The following is a 20,299-nucleotide window of genomic DNA, read 5'->3' as shown; positions in this document are numbered from 1 at the left end:
ACACTGCATTCATGCTAAGAGAAGCAGGAGTCTGGGTAAGATCTTCTGCCTTCAAAGATTGTAATTCTCTGGTGTGTTGTCCATAGTTCTGTAATGTAATGAGTAAGAGCTTCCTGTATTTGCTTCCTTGTCATCAACATAAACTGTGGTAGATTAGTTCAAGAATGAATAGATACATGATCCACAACTTGCTCAACGTACTTCTGTCTTTTCTTGCTCTTCAAAGAAAAAGATTTATTTAATCTGACAGTTTCTGATTAATTCTGTAAAATTATGCATGTTTTTAAGTGTTGAAGTCACCTAGGCTCACTGAAGTCACTAAGGTTTTTAAGGTGTGGTCTTTCCCTGAATAATCACAGAGGTAATTTAACTTTCTTTTGTGAAATAGAATATGGAGTCTTCTGTGATTTTTGGGGGAGAGTGAAAGTTTATTTATATCTCTGTTGTCAGATCTTTGTCTGGTTTGGCATTTGATTTTGGGGTTATTTTTTTGTTTGGTTTGGTTTTGGTTTTAGTTGTTTGGGGTTTTTTGTACCTATAAGAGGAGGATTAATATTATAACCCACCAGGAAATCCTGCATTTATTTTCTTGAGGTAAAACTTGCCACTAAAATCCGTTGGGGATTCTCCACCCTTATGAAATAGAGGTTCACAGGAGAGGAACAAGCTGGTTTTATAAAGGCAGTGAGAGATTTGTCGCTTCTGAATGTCACAGATGTGACATACATATCCTCCAGTGTGCTACAAATGAACTGGATGGAAGATACTTTTCATCTTGTAAGAGTTTGACTTTCTTGTATTTCTTATCTCCTCTCAGGTAAAGCCCAAACTTTTCCATGCAGAGTTAGAATCATAGAATCATTAAGATTGGAAAAGACCTCCAAGATCACTGAGTTTAACCTATGACTGATACCACCTTGTCAACTACACCATAGCACTAAATGACACGTCCAGTCATTCCTTGAACACCTCCAAGATGGTGAGCAGTTGGAGAGCACATCTCAAAACATTGAAAAAATTTTATTCACCTGAGACTATCACAGTTCAAAATATTCCTTTTTCTTGAATTATTGTCCAGACTTGCTACACTCTCAGGGAGAAATATGCTTTTGTCTAATAAAACTTTTCATCAACTCCCCTCAAAATTCTAGTGATTTTCACATGTAAAAGACTAATCCTGCAAGGTCTTGTGTAAATGGAAGCACTGGCAAAATGTCTTTCTGTTAATTATGACCAACATGGTAATTGACATGTACTTGTAATGTACATGTAATTACATGTACATGTAATTGACCAACATGTAATTGACAGATTATTTCAGCTGTGACTAAAGCTACCTACCTACTAGGAGGTAGATAGAGGTTGATGATGCTGTAGTGGCATATTGATTTAATTAAAAATACCTTTCACTATTGCAAGGTATTATCCTGCAACAGTCTTGTATGCCAGTCTGATGTCCTTTTCTGTCTTTGCCCAAGTGACTCCAGCAAAGATAGCACGACCCTAGAAGGAAAACAGCTGCATTTTGCACTGTGCCAGTCTAAAAAAGCCCTGTTCCAAATCCACTGAACCAACACTAGTTTGGCAATATCTGCCCTCCAGTATGTACTATAAACACATCATTTCAAAACTAAGTGGTTCTGCCATGAGAGAGCTATACAGGTAGAGTGCATTCAGTCAAGCTAGAGAGGTGCTTGACTAATCATTCATGAATGCTGTAATTTTATTTTGAGGGACTTGTCGTTTTCTCTGTGATATTGGATGAACTACAGTTGCCAAGTTCATAATCAGTGTTATGATGGCTAGCGGGTGAAGCAGGAAGCAGAAAGTGAATGGCAGAAGGAAATGTAGTGTCTGATAGGCTTTTCTGAGCTGAGCAGAAATCAGTTATAATGTCTAAAATGTCTAAATGTCTACATTTTAGATGTCTACATTCCCTGAATACAGGTGCAATTAGCAATTTTCATTGTCAATTCAGTAGCTCCCAATCTCTTCTGCTCTGCTGTCCCCCTTGTCAAATACAGAAAGTCCCTGACATGATGGAAATCTTCCAATAGTATAAATATGGACATTGTAGTGATGTTATTGTAGCTGTTTTATGAGAGGATGATGAAACAATAACTAAATGGATAATCTTCCAGTTGTCAGGGCTTACCATATCACCCTTTTACTCATGAGCAGTTTCTATTCTTGACACAAGGCATCACATCAGTTAATCTGCTACTTCAAATCAGAATGTGTTAGCAGCATCCTGAGGTTTTCTCCTGTTTATGCCTGTAGTTGTAGCAGAAACTATATTTCCTGTTGTGTGATAAAGACAGGTGCTATCTCTTAAATTTTGCAGTTCTTAAGGTCCTTGGAATTTTATGACCCTTGTGGGACCCTACTAAATAAGGATGTTCTATGATTCTATGATTAAATTTCTTCTAAATTATAATTTAGATTTGAGAAGCTAACAAAATTTACTCAAACTTATTTTCCATTATGAATGTGGACCTTGCTTTCTCTAATTAAATGTGCTTAGCTGCTGTATATGTTATTTTTAAGAACATTTAAAGTTTGTGTGGCTACAGCATCAGAGAAAAATTAAGACTTGTTTTTCTCTAGTAAATAGGTAATTATTAATTTTGCTGGTACTGGTTCTATGCCAACACGAGCTAAATAAATAACTAACTTTACTTCCATAGTGGCTTAACAGCTGTATCTGAGGATTAAACAACACAAGCCAGACTATCTCCCGTTGCTGAATTTGACCCTGTAAGCATTGCTCTGTCTTTCAGCTCTCTCATGCCATATCTCAGTCACTTTGTTTTCAAGGCTTAATTTATTCACTTATTGTGGTCTCTGGGCCAACTGAGACCTAGGGACTCAGCTATTACTGCGGGTCTTCTGGGCAGTCTGGACTTGGTGAAGTGAAGGAGATATCTTGACTCTATTTTAGAAGGCTGGTTTATTATATTATGATATATATTACATTAAAAAAGGCTATACTATAACTATACTACAAAGAACAGAGAGAAAGATTCATCAGAAGGCGAGACAGGAATAGGAAGGAATGAATAATAAAGTTCTGTGACTCCTAGAGAGTCCGAGAGCTACTGCTTCTTCGATTGGTTGTTAAGTAGAAACATCCCACATTGACCAATTGAGAAAGCACCTGCTGCATTCCACAGTAGGAGATAACAAATTGTTAACGCTTGAAGCTTTCTCAGCTTCTCAGGAGAAGAAAATCCTAGCAAAGGGATTCTCACAAAATATCACAACCACACTCAACCATCAATTTGTTAATTTTCAGTCAAATACTTCTGCATTATCCTCTTGCATGTCCTTATTTTTGGAAAAGAGCTTTCCTGAATTGTATGTTAAACCTCAAGTGTAGCTTGTCTTTGAGCTTAGCCTTTCATTTTTCTATTTCTGTGATTCATTACACACAAATCCTTTCTACCTGCCTGATGAATGCTGTATCACTGTTCACTTTTATTGCTTTCTGTCTTCTCTCTTTATCTGTCTGTCTCTTACTTCATATTAAACACACTTAAAAAAAAATAGAATGTCTTTTTATCCTCTTTTTGTGTAGTCTCTGAACAAGAGATTTGCTCTTGGGAGACACTCTGAGGCACTACAGTATTATCTCCACCTCTCTTACTGTATATTGCTCGCACATTAAAGTGGTGTCCTAAAGTGACTGTATGGTCTGGTATCCCCATTGTCTGTCTTTTTGCCCAGATATAAGTCTTGTGCTTTCAAGAGTGAAAAGGTGGGAGAGAAGCAGTGGAATGATTTTTTGGCATGAAGTTTGTGTGTGCAGCAGCTTCACTTCCTCCCCCTGCATGTTGTCTGCAGCACGGATAGAGGGAGGACAGCTTTCCTTTGCTTTTTAAGATAGTTTCTTGTCTGTGAGCTGAGTCAAGAAAGTTTTACCAGGGACAGTGGCTTTTTCTGGAACTGTTCAGCTCTTCTCTGCTCTGGAACACCATCTGCCAGGGGCCTCCTCCCACTGAGAGCATGGATGGGCCCGGGCCTGAGATGCTGAATCCCTGGGGGGTGGGGGGGGGTGGGGGGGGGGGGCGGGGAGAGAGAGAGAGAGAAACAGAAGGTTTTATTGTTTAACATTGTTCATTTCTTTTTCTCTTGTAAAATAAACAGTTATTTTTTCCACTTTCTCCAAGGAAATATTTCCTGAACTGTGTGGGAGAGGGGCTGGCCAGAATCTGCTTTTTCAGAGGAGACACCTTTTGAACGTTTCCTCCCAAATGTGTCTCAAACCAGGACAAGTGGTCAGTAAAGTTGCTTCAAAACCTCTAGATAAAATGGTGGGAGAGGATTTTCATTTCACAAATTAATCTTCTTATGAATGTACACAGATGCCAATAGGAAATGGACGTCAGAGTTCTGTTTGTTTGGAATATTATGGGTTTGCAAAATTTTCTTTTCTTCTTATATTTTAGCAAGTTATCTGTATTTTCCAAAATAAAATATCTGTAATATTCATTTGGCAACAACAGAATGTTTATGTGGTATCCAAATTATAATTTATTTAAATAGGAAATAGAGAAAAAGAAAGAAGACACTAAAAGATGAAATCATGCATCATAAAAAATAGTAACAGATACTTTAAATGGTTTCTGCTGAAAATTTCATTCAGATCAGTGCAATCCTATGAAGTTGTGGATTTTGATTGAAAGAAGATTTTTCTGTGAGATCTATATTTTTTAACAAACTCTGCAAGCAAAGTAGCCTTTGTTATCTCACAATTAACAGAACTTAATGACAACATTGCTTCTGTCCCATACTTTTTATATTTGCTGTGGTTTTATTATATTCCTTTCACACACCAGGTTTATGTTTCTACCTTTTATTGTCAAGTATCAGTGATGTTTAAGCATTCTTGACATTAAGCTGCCCTGAATGCCTGTTGATTAAAAACCCTCTGAATTACATGTTTAAAGAATACTCAGGGGAACTATCAGAATACAGTAAATCCTGCTTCAAGGCCACCCAAAATACACAACACATTTGTAGCTTTAGACATTTACGTTATCCGGTGGACTATGACAATTCCTGTTTAATTTAGTGTCCTCTTTCCTCACAATATGACTGTAAGAATATTGACCCCTTTTTTAATTATTAATGTTTATTCTCTTCCTTTTGTCACTGAAGCAAACTTTTAAGGTATCACTATCCACATGACTGAGAACAGATTGAAGTGTTGTGGAAAAATGCCATTTCACAGGCTTAAGAACCTCTGAGCTTTTCTAAGTAGGTGTCTGATTAAATTGATGGATGCAATAAGATTGATTTATTGCCTTGTCCTAACTTTGGTTGATGGGTATGGAAGTTGCAAGAAAATCCTTGACACTTCATGTTCCTTACAGACTGTATATCTTTAATGAAAACTATGTCCCATGGCATTTGACATTTAGTAGGCTATGCCTTACTTACACCTGAAAATTTGGCACAGATTTCTGTACAGACAAATAAATGGAAAGCTCTAATTCTAAGTTTTAGAGAAGTCATATGTGGGTCGAACTTTCAGGAAAGTGACAGGAAAAACACCTATAAAAGTACGTTGGCATCATATAGGGTTTTGATGGATTTTATCCCAAGTATATTTTCTTCAGTGTGAGGTGTGGGGCATGACCATAATTCCCTCCAGCGCTGACTGGCCAGTTTTTGCAGAGGCAGTTGAACGACCTTTCTGCAAAAGAGAAATGCCCAGGAAGGTCAACATGTGTTGCATTCCACTGAGGGAAACTGTGAATAGTTATTTTAGAATTATATGGTCAGGAACAAAATTAAGCCAAATGAGATTGTTTATTGATAATGAAGAACAAAAATAAAAATGCATTGCCCAAATGAAAGAGGGCTAGAAAAGACAGAAAAGAAGGAATGAAAATGGAAAAGGAATGGGGAAGATGGGAGAGAGAAAGAAAGAGAGAGAGAGAGAAAGAGAGAGAGAGAGAGAGAGAGAGAGAGAGAGAGAGAGAGAGAGAGAGAAAGAGGGGAGGCAGAGAACAAGAGGGCTTTACCACCAGCTGATCAGGGAAGTACTGTTGGCAGCCGGGGGATGGGGGTGTGCATGCTGCCTGGCTACGGACAGGGTGGGACTTAATGAGCCCATGCAGCTCTCAGAGAGGTGCAGCTTCACAGGTGCGGGTCCCGCAGTGATGGTACCACACGTACAGTGAGTGGGCACTTGGATGAGAAGTCCTGGACCCTGGACACGTGTGCAGCAAGGACTACTGGTTCAGGATGGCAGGGTGGGCTGGATTGGAGTGGTAGGGTTGAATGCAGTTAGCTCAGGCAGGGATGCTGGGGCAAAGCAGCAGGGTGGTGGCCAGGGACACAGGGGAGCAGGACAGATGTGAGGGTGAGCAAGAGCCAGGGAGAGGGCAGGAGAGCCAAAAGGCATGCTGGGGCCAGGGCAGAAGAGGAAGCAAGCAAGCCAACAAAGAGCAGTGAACAACAGTGAGGCCCAGTGAGCAGCAGTGAACTCATGACACAGTTGGTTTTTATACTAGTTGGTAACTGGCTGCTTCCAAAATCTGCCCACCGCCCGGACACCATTGGTCCAGTCCAACCGTTCTTTGCCATCCATTGGTGGGCACCTTTTGCCATCTGATTGGAAAAGCCCTTCCACAGTGTTTCCTACTAACTGCCTCATGTGAGGTGTTGCCAGGTGAAGTCTTCTCAGGGATGAGGCTTCCCTCACTCCCAGCTGCCTCCTGCAAGTGGCACATGTACACTCCCTCCCATCACATGCCTCTGACAGCCCTCACCAGACCAGGGCTGAAACAAACTAAATCAGCTAAATAAAAACTAAATTGGCTAACATGTCAGATGACAGTATTCAGCCCCAGTATTATGGGAAAAGTGGGATGTTGTCTTGATGTATTAAAAATCTGTCAAATTATATTTGTCCTCACGGCTGGTAAATCTTATTTAACTTATGAGTATTTTCTTTGCTGTATTCCTGGAAGTTAGTTGAATGCTTAATTCATACTTTACCACAAAATAACGAGATTAAAGCTGAGTGTGTGAAAAAACTTGATGATCCTGATGTGTCCCTTCAACTCAGCATATTCTGTGATTTTATGAAAAATGCACAGAAAAGAGTGAAGACCGTATTCTGACTGAAACCACTGGGAACATTATCATGATTTCACTAAAACAAAGAATATACAGAATGAACACCAATTTGAAGAAGAGGCCTCTTATGACACTGTCTTGGTTTGAAGGACACGTGTCTGCCAAGGAAGGCGGGAACCTCCTTTGGAGTGTAAAATGTGACTCCTTTCCCTCCAAATTATTATAACTTTGAAATTACGAGGCTTTCAGGCAAAGATATGAAAACAGGAATTGCAGTTCCTTACAATATATATCTCTCTAGCAAGACAAACAAAAAAAAAAAACCAACAATGGCAGCAACAACAAACCAAAACAGAAAACCCAACAAACAGTTTTGTCCCACTCTCTAAGCAGTTTCCTCTTCGGTGCAGTTACGGTCACAGCCGGCAGGGGCGCTGGTGGCTCCTGGTGGCAGGGCCTGTGCAATGATTCCCCTGCAGCTGCAGGGGGCGTTGTGACACGAGCTCAGAGACCTCTCCATGTGGTCATGGCGGCTTGGCTGAAACTGGAAGTCATGGGCAGCAGCTGGTTGTGATTGCCAGGCTACCATGCCAAGAGGTTGCTTATAGGGGGACACCCCACACATTGGTTCCAGACCCCCCTGAATGGCCAGGAAACAAAAAAAAGAACTAAGCAGAATTGCAGTGCAGGAAAACTGCAGCAGACTGGGATCTCAGGAGTGGCTGCACAACATGCTGTGGGCAGAGGGTCTGGCCGGAAGCGATCCTGATGTTTCGGCACCACACGTGCTGGTTCTGAGCTCCGAGTGGCCAGGTGGCCGGGAAGACAGCAAACAGCTCCTTCATCGCCTAAACCTGGAAGCAGGACCAAGCAATACCCAGCCAAGCCTGTGGGGTAGCCTGTTCACCTTTTTTCTTGTGGTATCACCCGCACCCATCCCCAGCAAGGGCTATTTCAATGAAATGCATCTACATCTTTTAATTCCTAATTGCACCCGTGATGCCTTTTGGTCCCAGCCTGGATGGTTGACCAGTGGGTTTTCCGAGAACTGGCCCTGGTGACTTTGAGGAGAGAGACAGCTTGATCCAGTTGTTTGGAAAAACAACTTTAATATAACAGCAAAACAACAAACTAAACAGCGTGCATAGTATGAGGAACGAACCAGAAGAAACCAGGGTCCAGGGTCTGCAGGGATACTTATACATTTCTAAAAGGGGAGGGGTTAAGGCAGGGTCTGAATAAAGGATCCAACAGGAAGAAGTGATTTAGAATATTACAGTCAATGCAGCAAAAATATCCAATGACAACACAGAGAACTTAGAACTTTCTAGTAATAATTTGAATAACAGAACTGGAGGACCATGTGTGGGAGCTGCTGCTCACCCTGTCTTAAACAGTGTTTTCCCATGGCCTTAGATTGAAGTTTCCTTCATTATTCAAACTAACCCCAACACTCCCGTTTGTGTCTCAGGCAATGCCCTCCCTGTGCATTATCCTTCTTCTGGTTAGCAGATGGCAGGAAAAATGACTGAAAAAAACCAAACCCATAACAGACACTAAATTGTCCCCTGAAAACTTCCTTACATAGCAAAACTGTGAATTAAATTCAGATGTTACACTTGTACTGCTGGGCTGCTAAAAGGCATTCAGTTTTATTGGAAAACCACACACACTGGAAAATTTTATATGTGGTAGAGTTAAGAGCCCCTTAGGAGCCTATTTACATCTGATGAATGGTAGTGAATGGCCAAGTGCTCTATTACACCCAGTATTTCTTTTTTAGTGTAGCCCTTGTAATTCTGAAGGCTCTTTTAGAGAGAAATGTTTCTGATTGAACAAAACACCTTGACTGTATCTTTACTAATCCTATGGATGGTGTACCAAACTTAAATGCTTAGATATCTGACTTTGCTTGTTTACAAAATAGGAAAGAGTTTCTTTCTAACACTTTCACTGTTTGTCATCTCTTAATGTCTATAATGGACTTTTAAATCCATGAAAAATTAATATTCAGCAGTTACTTTTCTGATCTACCCTGTAATTTCATATGATGGTTCAAGGACAATCTGAAGTACTTACTCAAAATACATCCCTCAATAAAAATAACATAGTTTAATTTCAGTTTGTGATAGCATAAAAAACTTCCAAAATCTTATTATGGCCAGTTCAGCACAATAATGTGTTTAGCATAAAAGAAAAGCAATAATTTTGTGGTTTCACAGAGGTACTTAGGGGCTTTGAAACTGGTAAATTAGATGGCACTTATGCTATTCTAAATTGGATAACAGCTATTACAGAAAACCTGATACTGGCTTCTCTGGTGAAACTATTAGGGTTTCCATGTAAAAAAACAATACCCCTAATGCTAAATCAATCCATTAGGTTGGTACCTGTGAAGCAGACAACTATCCACGGTTGTTTATAAGTATGTCTGCAGAATTACTTGTATGGGCAGATGTTTGTTTGAACAATTCTATAAGAGCTGTACTTTTTGCAGCTGTTTATTTTCAGCAACATTAACTTTTGGGCAGGAATGTATTTCCTGACCTCAGAGTCAACATTCTAAGGGCAGAAGGAAAACACCAGAGTTTTGTACAGGTGAACAGGTATCGGCAATGATGAGAGAGACGGGGAGACTCTGATATGGTCAGAAGAATCCAAATTTATTATGGAATACCTATGCTTATGTACTATTTTAGGAAGGCTGGTAATGTTTTGCTACAATGATTGGGTTAATCACATAAACAAACTTATGCATTTTACAACATCTCTTGCTTGCAGAAGTCTTGATGTAATTTTCTTTTCTGGTAAGTCAGTCTGATTTAATCTTCTTGCAATCTTCAAAGCTTTTTGCTCTTGTCAAGGCATCCTGATTATCAAATTTCTTATGCTACCCAGGTCCAAAGTCCATCATCTGTCTTGTGTGTCCCAATAAACAGGACTGATAAGTGTGGCAGGAGTCTGCATTCAAAAAGGACTTGAATAGGGTTGTGTAAAGTCTCATACTTAAACTTGATCAGTAAGTTTAGCAAGTCATGAACTGAATCAGACAAGTGTGGAAATATCACAGAGTGACAGGGGAAGAGCAAAGAAAAATAGTGCTGGAGTTTCACTTTTATAAAAATTGAAATACCAATGGTAGTAAGATAAAGGTATGTTCAGTGTGACAACGGAAAGGCCATCATAGGTAATTTCCCTTTTGGAAAATGGAGCAGTGTCATTGGCAACAAAGGCCCAGACATTCACCCCTTGCAGGGTAGGAAAGTGGTGCATATGAAAGTGGTAAGTGTCCATGTGTATTCAGGGACAAGTCTTAGGAGAATATGAAGCACTAAAAAGGACAACATATTGTGAAGGCAAGATCTGGATGTGGAAAATAAAAGAAAAGCTTTATGTCTTTGAAATGGAGAAACTATTTTGTTTAAGATCTGAGCAGAACTTAGTAAGCAAGGGCTGGTAGTCCAGCCTGGACTGTGTACTTTGAAAGGTTCTTCTAGGCAGTATCCAGCAGACCTCCATAAGCTGAAACACCTTGGCAGAGAGAATTAATAGAACCATTTGGAGTAAATAAATATGTTTCCAAATAGCAAGATACATTTTGGCATGCCCTAATCATGACGTTTAGAGGGAAAAAAATATGTTCTTTATTTGAGGGAGCAACAGATCCCTAAAGATGCAACTTCCAAAATTTTACCTTTAAGTAACATACCTCAGACATGAAGACTTCCTTGATCATCTACAGGATTGTATTTTTCAGGTAATATAAAGCCTAATTATGACCTTCACACACCTGTCAGGGGAACACCTGAAAGGCAATGAAAATAACTCATTAACACCATGGTAATAAAGAGCAGAATTTGATCCAGAAAGAATTAACTCTCTATCAGAGGCGCAGTCATACTGAGCAGTTCAAAATAGTTTCAAAATCTAAGTCATGTATTGGTAACAGAAAGGATGTTTTGTATTGTTGTCCTCATTATCAGTCTATAATGTAATATGTAATTGCAAATTATATACTTTTAACCTTTTCCCCATATGTAAGCTGGGACTAGGTCAAAATATGTCATTAAGGAAGGCCAGAAGGTGTTGCTCTCCAGGGTTGAGTATATCCTTTATTTGATTCTCCTAAAATCTGAAAGATTGCATTCTTAGACAGTAATGAGAAGTGAAGCTACCACATTTAGTGATTTGGAATAGGCACTATATCTTGGTTTATAGCATTACACAGTTTTCATTCAGCCTGGAGCAGCTGGATATTGTCAGAGCACAAAATTATTGAATTAATATTCATTTAGCACTCAAAGTTACTGGCTTAGGCTTCGACATGTTAGATTCAACCACAGATTAAAATATCTGCCTCGATTGAATATTAAGATTGTGTTGCAAGCAAGCTCCACAATAACTCATAGACTTTATTTTTTTTTATTCAGAGCTTTACTAACAAGTATGCATATATATTTTAAAATTGTGTGTTATCAGCTATTGGCCTCCCTTCTTACACACCAGAAATCATTTTAGAGTCCCTGAATTTTCAGCTAGGTGTGGTTGGATGAAAGTTGATCATCTGGACAATCATACAGCTGCTTCTATTTTGTGATTTTGAGTTCTTAAAAGATATATGAAAACACTTTCCATCCAAAATTAAAACTTATGTCAGGTTTCTATAGTGAAAACTGATTAGCTGTGGATTATCACCCACTCTTGCAATTAAAGATACTTTATTATAATGACTTGCCTTGTTGCATTAATTGCTTAAAAACAATCTGAGGGGTTATTTTATGTTGTAACCATTACTGTGTTGTTCTTGACCCAACAATACACTAAACTTTGTATTGTTGGTCTCAAAAAATTAACTTCCAAAAAAGAGAAAAGCATGTGTTGAATTATTCAATGTATGTGTCATTATCATAATTCATTGTTTTAACTCTTGTCTAAATTTACATGTCCAAATACATTTCGTCAGAATTTATTGTAGCATATTAGGACATTTTTTTCCCTTCAGCTTTTAAAATCCCAATTCAACACATCATTTAAGCACATACTTAAATGCATCCCTCTTCAGGAAAGCTAAATCACTGAGGCACATACCTAAGTTCACTTCTGGAAATGAATTGGCAGCTGGAGCAGAGCCTAAGGATTTAAGCCAAACCAAGCTGAAGTCAATAGAACAAATGCCATGGATTTAAATTGTCTTTGTCTTAGGTCTCGAATACATCTTACTTGTGTGATTAAATGAGCCCTGTTTCTAATCATAGGCAAATTCTTGGAATCATGAATTTTGTGAGAATAGAGTGCATTTATCTTCTCAAAAGAACTTGGCTGGAACAACGTACTGTAATAACATTTCTACCAGGAGTTTTAGGGTTGTTTTTGTCAGATAAACTCTGGGGTTTACACACTGTTCCATAATCCCTCAGCCCATGGCATAGCTCCAATTAAACTGTTAATATTGCTAAACTTGATTTGTACAGATCTATATGCACAGGAAGTTTGAAGAACCCCCCCCCCCCCCACCAAATCCATGAAAGATTTTCTTTATCTTATTAAAGTTCACACTGGGAAAACTTATAGAAGGGAAATTTCTAGGAAGTTACTTCTCAGGAATCATCTCCCACTAAGGCAGTCCCAGAACTAAAAAAAGCTTTGAGACAAGAAGAGAACAAAAGAGAGGTGTCATCTGCAACTCTTCTTGTCCTGGCCCTTCTCCAGACATTGGCAGTGTTTCACAAAACTGATCTGTTTTGGAAACTGGACACAGGGCTGAGGGTGGACTTTTGGTGGCATGTACAATAGCTATTGGTATGTTCCCAAGTCACACCAAGAATAAATGTCCTTAAAGCTTTTCCTTGTATATTCTTGCCATGTTTTTAAATACTAGGTGGTAACAACACTGTGGTCTCATTAATTAAATGAAAAACTGTCAGAAGACTTATAAAATTTTTGTGATAAATTAAGACTCAGATAAAATAATAGGCTCTTTGATAACTTAATATAGGGCAGATGACAAAGCTGGATTTCAAACAGAGTAGCAGTATCTCATATTTTATACCAAGTCAAACTTAGAGGCTAAGAAAAGCAATGCAAAGGATCATCTTGACCCTTTATCTCCAGCAGTAATAGCTGACACTGAATAAGATGATTTTAAAAGCTTTTTGTTTTATTTTGATTATTCTTAGAATGGATTCTGAGCTGGAGAGATTTGATTTCCCAAATGTAATGATTTCTTTAACTCTGCTTCAGGTGGTATAGCTTATAGGAAAGGCTGTGAAGGCCTACATGAAAGTGATTTCCCTGTGAAATTGTACATTTTTCTCAAATCTAAATACTGATAAATCGCTGAATCTGGCAAATTTTTAGAAGCAAAAATTCAAAGCACTTAGACCTACACTGTAAAGTTCAACCATAGTGCTTTAATTTTGAATGAAGACAGTATTTTGTATATTTTTTGCTTTATAGAACAAATCTATTTAAAGTTGTATTTATATTCCTAAGTTTTCTCTTTCATTTCTGTTCAGAAATTCTGAACTTTTCCTCAGCTTGGTCTCATACCAAATTTCAAAATGTCAGAATTTTCAGGGGAAGGAGTGCTATTTTATGACCTGTCTTAATGGTCTTTTTTTCCCTCAACAGATTACTTATGAAACAACTCATTATACATGAAATAAAACTCCATGCCATCTTACTGTAGTTGGCAGCACTGTGAGAGATGTTTTCCACTCAGTAGAGTTATACCCTTAGCATCATGAGCTCCTTGGATTCACAGAATCACAGAATATTTTGAATTGGAAGAGACCCACAAGAATCATCAAGTGCAACTACTGGCCCTAGCACAGAACAGTGCTCCGAAATCCCACCATGTGCCTAAGAGCATTGTCCAAATGCTTCTTGAACTGTGTCAGATTTGGAGCTGTGACCACTTCCCTGGAGAACCTGTTCCGAGTGCCCGACCACTCTCTGGGTGAAAAACTTTTTCCTGATACCCAACGTAATCTTCCCTGACACAGGTTCAGACCATTCCCTTGGTTCTTGTCACTGGTCAACACAGACATCAGTGCCTGCCCCTCCTCTTCCCCTCCTGAGGAAATTGTAACTGCAATGACTTCTCCCCTCAGTCTCCTCTGCTCCAGGCTGAAAAGACCAAGTGACCTCAGCTCCTCCTCATGGGCCCTTGTCGGAAGCCAGGACACCCCTCTGGGTGCCCTGGATGGCCTGAGCCACTGGCGAGGTGCTCTGAGACGCTGGCATACAGCCAAGGACGCATGGGGTTTTGATCTTAGCCCATGGAGCAAATTACCAACTCTGTATGAAGAATTACAAGCTACAAAAGTTTAGGTATTATAGTAGAAGTAGTCACAAAGTGAAGCGAAGCGTTTTTGAGTGCTGTACAGGGGGGTTTTAGGCCTTGTACACAGGGGTCCAAGTTTTGTACATGGTGGTCAGAAGTTCTAAGATGGAGGGATTTGGGCTTGCCCTGTCCTCCTTCTTTCTCCTTCCTAACCTCCATGTCTTTGGTGATGTTGGCACTCACAGATTGGTTTAGAGTAGAAAGTCACCATTCAATATAGGCAATAGGCATTGGGGAAAATCCATAAACATTTGATACGTAATGTATGATATAAAAGATGGCACCGGCCCCCTGGGAGGTCAGTGTGCCTCTGGCTGACCTGCTGAGCAGACCGCAGCAGCTCAGGGAGAAAATCTTTTAGATAACCAACAATAAACAACCTTGAGACCAGACGACTGAAAACTATTGCGTCTTTCTTTGAAGGCACGGGTTGGAGCAGAGACTTTTCCACCTTTCAGGGTCACCCTGACCTGGGGTAGACTCCGACAGGCCCTCAAGTCTCTTCACCATCTTCATTGCCCTCCTTTGGATGCTCTCCAACAACTTTATGTTTTTCTTTTATCATGCTGTCCAAAACTGCCCCCAGCACTCAAGATGAGGCCACCCCAGTGCAGAGCAGAGCAGAGTGGGACAATCCCCTTCCCAATCTCTCAGCTGGCGATGCTGTGCATCACGCCCCCCAGGACATGGTTGGCCCTCCTGTATTCCTGAATTCATACTTGGCCCTCCTATATTCATATTCTGCCAGCCAGAATTCATGTTCAGCTGGCCATGGACCAGGACCCCCAGGTCCCTTTCTGCAGCACTGCTCTTCAGCATCTCATTCTCCAGTCTGTGCACACATCCAGGGTTGCCCCATCTCAGGGGCAGAATCTGACACTTTCCCTTGTTGAACTTCACATGGCTGGGGACTGCCCAGCCCTCAAGATCTCTCCACCTTTGAGGGAGTCAAAATACATTCATACATTAAATACAGAAAGGTAGAACCTGCTTGTCTAGTAGCTGCTTAATGAGCCAAATATTTAATCCAGAAATTCTTCCTTTAACTCCAATGTTATAAATAGGAATGTCTGTAGACATGTGTCAGGGGTACATGAAAGCAATGAAAATGATATTAAAATATTATATTATTAGCATTAATATATCTTACTTCCAGTATTATGCTGTTCTTATCTCAATGGATTTTACTTTGTTTTTCTGATTTTCCCCCCATCCCACTGAGGGAATGGGTAGGTGAGCAGCTGTGCAGTGCTGAGTTGCCAGTTTGGATTAAAATATGACAAAATTGCATAGCACATCTCTGCATATCTCTTCTCTTTGAAATTTAGTAGAAGGGGATGCTGATGTGCTTTTTGTGAAGACATGGGGTCAGGTAATTCAATTAAGTAAAACTATCCTGCACCTTGTTCTGTAAGGGCAATCTCTGAAAATATAAGTACAAATGAACAAACCAGCTCACTTAAGTTCAAACTAGATCACTTGAGTTTGAATGTATAAAACTAGTCTTTGACTTGCTTCCACCCATCACTTTCTTAAGCCCAGTAGTCCATGTTAGATTAAGAATGTTTTAAGAGAGTATATTTTGGTTTTGGTGGGAAAACTTGTTGGAATTAAGATTACTTCACTTTCTAAATTGTTTATTTTGACAAATACACATTTTACAAACAGCCATGCCTGGTTAAGGGGGGTTGAATCATTCTAGCTTAATTTTCTTTGTTTATTTTTGTGAATAGTTTTCTTCTTCTTTGAAGAAAATTCTCTCAAAAGGAACAAAATGTAAGTTATGCATTTGTTATTCTCTAGTTACTGGATGTACTATAAAGCTGCACTATAAACACACAGAAGTCTAACGGATCTAGTTGACAAATTACTAGAAAGAGGCAAAAGAAATCTGGGGGAAGTCATACAAGATACTGAAATTTTGATTTTTTTTTTTTGTTTTCCCCACACACACCTCTTGAACATTTTCTCTGGTCTTCACAATTTATCTGTTGACTAGTGAGTTTATCTATTGTGGTAATCTTAGCTTGGACATGGTGATTAAAAAAGCTTCTGTTTGAATTTGAGAGGTATCTACTGATCTCCAAGATGTGGATTTATTTTATCTGCTTTTAGCCAACCAAATTTTAATATGTGTACTTGTCCAGGCTGTCTCTTAATTGTAATTGGACAATATAGAAAATTCCAAAAGGTGGATTTTTAAGATGTTCTCTGAACTTGTAAGGACTATGAAAGCAATTATTTAAGTTTCTAATATCATATTTATGTACAGGGAATCATACATACCAATAATTCAGTGTATCAACAACTTAGTGTGGAGTCGAGCATCGGAGACAGGACACTCAACACAATGCCAATCGGTCATCAGCTGTTTTATTGTTCAGACCTTGCTTTTATAGGCAGCTCAAAACTCCTGGGTCTAGACAGCTCATCGGTCTGACCTTTTACACCCCCCAGCTCCTGGACCTGTAACTTAGGATGGAGCATGATTGGGTGAAGCCCCTATATGTCCACCTAGGGGCCTGGTTTATGGAACTGGGCTGGGTTTCTTACTTATAACAAAATTAATGCATAGTACAAGCCAGCTCGTACTGTAACATCAACAGATCTTTAATTCACTGTTAAAGTGAACATTTTCCATTTTCCTTAATCTTGTAGCAATTATAGAGATGCTAAAATGGTTATGACTTCAGTCACAGCACTGCAAGTCCATTAGCCTACTTTTGGATTATAAAATCATGCATCAACTTAGGAGAATTTTATTATCATTCACTCAAGAAGAAAGTGCCTTGTAAGCACAATTGCTCTCTGTACCACTGGATCCAGCCTTTGGCCTTGAAAAAATTGTTGCGAGGAATCTTCATTTACCATGATTGTTCTTTCCTAACATGGGAAGTGGAAAAATAGTGTCTTAAACATTTTCTTGCTACAATTTGTGGAAGCATACATACTCATGAGTTCATTGAGTTTTTCAGCGTTTTATAAATTTCTCTGGAGGAAAAAAAAAAGAGAGTATTTTTACCACATATAATTTACATAATGGCAATAAACTATGAATTTTTAGTGCAGAAAAAACCAAAGTGTTTCAAAATCTAATTTACATAATACATGCAGATATAATTCTTCCACACAGTTAGAAATGGCAAAATACTTACTTTTGAGTAGCAACATATTAAGTCAACAATTCCCAACACTTAAAAAGAGAGCTTGTATGTTTGCAACATTCATTATCGCTATTCAGAACTTCCTCTTTTTGCCAGTGTTCATTGTTAGGTTAGACAATACTTTTTTCTTGGGGTGTTTATCGTAGATAATGACATTTTAAATAAAAACAGACCAATAAGCTATGAGATAGTTATTATCCAGTTTTAACTGAAGTAGAAAAAACCAGTTTTCTTTTATTATATTACAGTGTAAATGACTATTACCATCAGTTTATAATAAAGCTGGACTTAAAGGGAAAGTTCGTCTCTTTCTCACTCTTTGTGAAATTCTGGTTCAACAGGTAAAAAGGCCTGAATGGGAATCAGCAGTGGGACTGGATCTTATAGGACCTGATAGACATTTCTTTAGGAGATGGAATTTAACATTTTTGAAGAAAAGAGAAATATCCACAGGGGAGCTTTACTGCCTAATTGCTTTGATATTGCTGTCTGTCTCATGCATCATAAATATATTAATGTCTGGTGAAAAGTTTCAGGTTTTTCATAGCTGTTAAGCAAAAGAATAAATCCTTCCTTTTTTTTTTAATTCAATAATCAGAAGAAGAAAGGTGGAATTTTAAATTATAAAAGTCATCTGCTTTTCAGGACAGAGGGGATATTTTATAGCATATGGGACATTCTGTAAGATAATGCCATATTTTAAGGTGCATCTACACCTATGTCAGTGCCTAAGTGCTGCTGTACATGCCTTTGCTCCTCTAGCTATAAAATGTCTTAATTTCTCTCTTATGAAGTTACATATGAGGCAAAATGTAATCAGTTAATTCAGAAAGTTAAATATTGCCTCTGAAAACTTCATAATGGGATAATTTTATTAGATTATATGACCATTGTTTGGAAATGCAGTTGAAATTGAATATTTTCAAAGAAAAATTTGGAGTTACTAATTTTGATAATGATTTCATGCAAAAATACCACCAATATTCCTAACCTCCTCCCTCCATTAATCCATGCGGAAAACATTTTTTTCTGGCAGAAAAGTAGGAAAAAAATGCTGCCTAGCACTTCTCTTCCTTTGTTTTCTTCTGTGCATCATTGATTTGTTAAAAATCTCATCAGACAAATCACATGGCACTTCAGAACTGCAGAAAGCTTCTACTGTGGGTTTAACTATCAAGTTCCAAACACTTGTGTGTTTTCTGAATCGTATGATGGCTTAATAATTTTAGAATAAACCCCAGAAATTGTTTTTATGTTAGGTATATGCCTGATGGTTTAATTTAAACTTCTTGCATCAAATCTATTATTAAAATTGTCCTTCTAACAAGATCATGATGTAAGTTGAATATGTTTGGTACAACTAGCTGATCATCCTGCCTATGATAGTTCTTTTGCTGATCCCCTCCACCAGCTTTACATGGGGATTTGTGTGGAGATTTATTGAGAGGTGATATCAATATGTCCTCTTCATACTGCTTCAGTATCTATTTCCCTTCTGTATCATAAATTCAATTTAAATGTAATTTAGCAGGTCCATCACTTCTCATAAATCACTGCTCTTCCTACAGAGCTTGCAGAAGGGACTGAAAATAGGTTTTAGAATTTGGATCTCTTGGCCATATGTTGATTAGTAATTTTCTACTTCTGTGATTAATATTCTTCTGCAATGTTTAGACATTTAAACATCAGCTGCAGACTAGTAAATGTCTAACATCAAAGCTAAAATGTCACTTGGACATTGTGGACATTTGCCAAGAACAAAAACAAACTTCAAAAGGACAAGAAAACTGACTCCAGCTGTTAATTCTGAAAATCTGCCTTTGACAGTAGTATTGATATGGGAAAAATGACACTGATTTATTTTTAAGAATTTGGACAGTGTCAGCAGCCATAGCAGCAAGATTTCTTGCATTGATGAGACAATAATTTAGATGCTTCTTGGTCATCCAGTATTTATCTGTCTTCTTTTCTATGTGATGTGAAAGTTTTGGTACCACCCCAGTCTCTCAACTCAGATATTATGTTTTGCAGAGTATGTGGAGGAAGCATCAAGGACACTATGATGGCAGATAAGTGAGAGTATTGTTATTCAGTGACTGCTGGTGTTCTTCAGAAAGCTTGCTGCACTAAAGGTATCTTTGATAACATGATTAAAGTATTTGGAGAGACTTTCTGTTTTGAATATGTAATTAAATGAAAGAAGGAATATTTTGCATTATTATATTGGTCCTGGAAAAGATTTTTGCTTCTCTACTGATGCTCAAATCAGCAGTATCTTCTTACTATTTCACAGTTTATAATAGAAACAAACAATTTAAAACCTGTTGTCTTCGGTTACAATATAAGATGTAACCAAAAGTATGTATTCTTTTACCATCTACACAAACTATTGAAATAGAAGGGCAGTGTTCTTTTTCTTATCCATGAGTCATCCCTAATAACACCTTCTGGAGGGCTGTCTCTCCTAATGGGCCATCAAGGCCTCGCAGAATGACTCATAGAATTACATAATCCCATTGTGAGATACTCTGCCCAGAGGGAGGAACCAAACATTCCTACCTGTATATAATCTGAGGTTGGAAGGCTTGGAGATTTGCCATGGGCAGCACTACCCACTGGATTCCCAGAGGACAAGAGCCCCATAACTACCACTGGACCTTGAGAGAAAGACCAGACCATTCTACAGGATGACAGAACCACA

The 20,299-nt window shown here is 38.6% G+C and overlaps 1 long non-coding RNA gene across 1 annotated transcript in view; it reads left to right on the top strand.

Annotated features, from left to right (window-relative positions):
* Positions 1-19,730, top strand: part of LOC119704525 — a 34,396-nt gene extending 14,666 nt beyond the window's left edge. The window contains exon 3 of the long non-coding RNA XR_005257986.1: positions 19,630-19,730. This is a non-coding gene — a long non-coding RNA (uncharacterized LOC119704525). The remainder of the gene's footprint in view (positions 1-19,629) is intronic.
* The last annotated feature ends 569 nt before the right edge of the window (positions 19,731-20,299 follow it).

The sequence above is a fragment of the Motacilla alba genome, chromosome 1 (assembly GCF_015832195.1).
Source record: "Motacilla alba alba isolate MOTALB_02 chromosome 1, Motacilla_alba_V1.0_pri, whole genome shotgun sequence".
NCBI classification, from domain to species: domain Eukaryota; kingdom Metazoa; phylum Chordata; class Aves; order Passeriformes; family Motacillidae; genus Motacilla; species Motacilla alba.
The sequence above is the reverse complement of the archived record's forward strand: the minus strand, read 5'-3'. Positions and strand labels throughout refer to the sequence as shown.